The 4,402-nt window shown below is 39.1% G+C and overlaps 1 pseudogene; it reads right to left on the reverse strand.

The window, feature by feature from the left end:
- Window positions 1-763: 763 nt before the first annotated feature.
- On the reverse strand, window positions 764-1,258 carry LOC136128417 (deoxyuridine 5'-triphosphate nucleotidohydrolase pseudogene; annotated as a pseudogene).
- Between the last annotated feature and the right edge of the window lie 3,144 nt (window positions 1,259-4,402).

A 4,402-nucleotide genomic window follows, 5' to 3' on the forward strand; every position in this document is an offset into this window, starting at 1 on the left:
CCCATTTCTAGCCCTGAGCTTCTAAGACACTTGGAACTTCCTAAGTGGTGAGAGAGATAAAGGTGTCTTTTTTAATGTTAATGAGGTGACTTTTGGAATGCCCCCAGGTCACCTAAAGATGGGGGCTGGTTGCCAGAAAAACCAACCATGTGATTGAAGAGTTGTAGCTTTCAGTTCCACCCCTTGACCTCTGGGGAGGGGTGAGGGACTAGAGGTTGAAATGATCACCACTGGACAAGACTTCATCTCTCATGCTTATGTAATGAAACCTTTATAAAAACCCAAAAAGCTTTTAGGTTGGTGGACAGGTGGAGTTTGGGGAGACTGACAAACGCAGAGAGAGCATGGGAGCTCCATACCCTTTCCCCATACCTTGCCCTGTGTATCTCTTACATCTGGCTAATCCTGAATTATATCTTTTTATAACATACTGGTAATTTAGTGGGTAAATGAGTTTCCTGTGTTCTGTGAGCTGCTTGTAAGCAAAAAGAACAAAGAATCTTGCTCATCATCCAGTTTAAGAAAGATTAAAATGCAACCCACTGAAAAGCCCCACCAACAGTGTGCCCTGAGAAGTTTCAAGACCCAAGATTCTTGAATCTTCCCATACGTAGATAAGCACTAAAACCATTAACCTGAAGTACCAGGATTTTGTGATAAGCAGTAATCTTTACAAAGATATATATATATATTTCACTTTAAGCAAAGCCTTTATTTTCAAGGAAAAAGTATATTTTCTCATTTTCTGTTCTTGGCATAAATTTTAATTATTTCCAGTGGAACCAAAACCTCCTGAACCCCTTTCAGTGTCATCTAACACTTGAACTTCCTCTATTTCTGGGTAAAATATCCGTTCACAAATGAGCTGTGCAATTCGATCACCCTTTTTGACTTCGAACTTTTCTTTGCCAAAATTAAACAGTACAACACCAACATTTCCTCTATAATCTTCATCTATGACACCAGCTCCTACATCTATGAAGTGTTTTGCAGCCAAGCCAGAACGTGGAGCTACTCTCCCATAGCACCCAGAAGGAAGAGCTATCTGAATGTCTGTTTTCACAAGGGCTTTCTCCATAGGTGGTACTGTGTAATCATAGGCACTGTATAGGTCATAGCCCGTGGCACGCTCAGACCCCTTGGTCGGAGCAGTGGCGTGCTCCGAAAGCCAGACAAAGCGGAGCCGCATCCCCGCCTCCTCCACTGGCCGGGCCCGTTTGCTGGGGGAGATGACTTGTGCCTCTTGAGAGCAGGGCATGGCAGGGCAGAATGTGAGCACAAAGGGAGCAGGCGAAACAAGAGACAGCAGGATGAGCGCAGCGCACCAGTTCTAAACTTCCCGCCAACAACTCCCCGCCCCACCCCCCCTAAGATATATATTTTATTACATGTATTTCCCAGGACCACTGTCCTCCCCCCCCTGCCAAATATATATATGCTGGCTCTTGGCTCTTTCCCTCCCTCTTTGGAGCAGTTCCTCAGATTTATCTGAGAGGCTATCTCCTGGGCTATAGTCCTAGTAAGACTGAATAAAATTCAACTTACAGCTCTTATGTTGTGCTTTTTTTTTTTTTTCCCCAGTAGACATGCTCTAGCAAATTAATCAAACCCAAGGAAAGGTCATGGAAATATGATTTATAGCCAGTTGGTCAGAAGTACAGGTAACAACATGCACTTTAGATTGGCATCCTGAGTTGGACTGGGTTGTTGGAACCTCCAATTTGTAGCACATGAGTCAAAAGACGGGTCACAACCTGGGCTTTGTTGACCTGAAACTAATTAACTGCCTGATATTTCTCCAGCAAAGATAGGTTTATTCAGGATTGGTGGAGAATTGCAATTTGGGATCAGCAGCTATGGTGAGCCACCTGCAAGTCCCCACAGGGCAAGGAAAGGAGAACACTTTTATAGAGAGGAAAAGGAAGTTAGGAGGGTATAGTAAACAAAGTCTGTGCCTTTTCATTGGCTGAGTCCTTGCCAGGAAAGAAGAGGAGTCTTTCTCTATCCTGTTGGGCTCTGCTATCTTCACCATCTGTGAGAGCTCTCCTTTCTGGTCTCCCAACTCAAACTGAGGTTTCTGTTTATTAATTTTTTATAGCCTGCAATTGGCATCCAAAGTGGAGGGCAGTCTTGTAGGATCGAACTATTTACCTGTGGAATCTGATGCTATCTTTGGGTAGATAATGTTAGAATTCAGTTGAATTGTAGAATGCTCAGCTGGTGTCTGGAGCATTGCTTGGTGGTGTGGAGAAACCTCCCTTTTCACCATGAATTAGAATTCTCCACTCCAGAACCTAAATATTGGAGTATCCTGTAAAATAGCCTTGACATTTGGTTTTAGGTTAAGTTACCATGCTTTAAAAGTATTGTTAATGTCTTAGATTATTTTTAAGTGTGTGAAATACAAAAATATGCTACTTTTTGTGCTAAACAGACTCACAGTCATCAGTGGACTTTGCCTGTACTGAAAAGTAATGGGATTGCAAAGGCAGTGAGGACAAATACCATGGACAGCACACAGAGTTACAGTGTGCACTTGCTTTTCCTTCTGCTTCCTTTTAAAAAAATATTTTTATACCAAATACTAAAGAGGTCATAAAGTCAAGATATGAAGACAGTCTGACTTTCTTGAAGATTTGTGTTGAAGAAAAATTGAAACTTAGATGACAGTTGATGAAATATGTAATCTGTGATTCATCTGTCCTCCTCTAAATTCTAGAATTACTTTCTCCACTCATTTTGTCAGCATTCAGAAATCTCAAAGGACTCAAAACATAGCCTAAGACATTAAAAAATGGCATAGATGAAATACAAGAACACACGCACATTTTTTCCTCATCAGTGATTTCCAGGCAATAGTGGTGTAAGTGTATTTCTTCAATACATTGGCTGAAAAGTAGAGAATTAGAACTATATTTCTCTCTTTTCTCATCCACTTCTTCTTCTTTTGTGTCTTTTTTCTTTTTCAGCTGAACTATTCTTTCAGTTGTTTTCCTTTACTTCTCTTCTTACCTTCTTTGCCTCTGGTCCTTAGAATGCAGATGTTGAGAATTGTGTTTTGATGAGTTTGAGAGATATGCAAGGGTAGCTGAAGTAATTTCAGCTTGAGTTTTTGTTTTATGATAAGTTTAAATCAGAGGGGAAAATTGAGTGTGAATAGTTTCAAAGGATTTTTTGTGGTTCTATGAACTTAAGACCTATCTGGTTAATAGAATAGAAGAATTAGTATAATATGTTGCTTAAGAACACAATTTGGAGTAAGATTGGCATTTTAAATCTGGATGTTCCATTCACTAGCCATGTGTATTTATTATTGACTCAATTTCCTCATCTGTAATAATGGAGACAATGTTACTCCATAGGGATGTTATACTTATTAAGTTGAGTGATGCATACCAATTGTCTCATTTCATGCTTCTGAAAAAATAAATGCTATTTCCCTTTTCCTTACCTAATGCAAATCCAGTAGTTAGCATGGGGTTTAAATTTAAATAGGCCTAGTTATTCGTAATTGTTCTTATGAGAAGAAAATGTTTCTATATATCTTTAAAAGTCAACTAAAACATGTTAACGATTAGAGTAATACATCACTGATCACTTTTTGTTGTTGTTTTTGTCGGTTTTGTTTTCTGTTTTACAAGAGAGTTTCTTCAGCGGGTTTTAAAGTCTAGTTTCATTTCAAAATGAAGCAGTTTCCACAACTGGATGGACCCTTTGCAATCCTGTGGATTAGGTTATATTAATCTTTCCTTACCAGCAGGGATTTTTCCTCCAGATGAGTGCATGGTTCTTTGCCCAGTGTATGGAATGGCTGATTGTGCTTTTGCCCCCCTATGAAACTGGAAACTGGGCGACCAGGTGTAGTATATAATTAGTGTGTCCAAATCAAGCATCATCTGTGTTGTTCCTGATTTCATTTTCCATATCTGAAATATACCCATCTGAGCTAAAACTCACTTTACTTTTAAACATTCTACAAATGTGACTGAAGTGATTTTCATAATGAATGCTTTTTTGACTTCTTAAATAGGGGATTTGGAGATTTTGAATGACTCTAGCCATGCAGTATTACCATGAATCATCCAGTAGCTACTGAGGAATAGTTATGTTAGACTTCCTCTATCAACTTTTAATAAACATTCACCTCATTCCTCTAAGCCACAGTTCCATCTGCCGCTGCTTGCTGCTGTCTATGGATATTTAGATATCAGATGCAGCATCCACCCTTATTTTAATCTACAGGTTTAATGGAATGAAATAAAGGACTTTAATGGAATATTATGTTGACGTTAGAGGGGTTGTGGTGGCCAACAAGTAATGGCATGGAAAATATCTTTGATATAATATACAGTTGTCAACTTAAAAAATTGTTCACAACCTAAAAGTTGAGAGTTATATCTTA

Source organism: Phocoena phocoena, chromosome 9 (genome assembly GCF_963924675.1).
Source record: "Phocoena phocoena chromosome 9, mPhoPho1.1, whole genome shotgun sequence".
NCBI classification, from domain to species: Eukaryota; Metazoa; Chordata; class Mammalia; order Artiodactyla; family Phocoenidae; genus Phocoena; species Phocoena phocoena.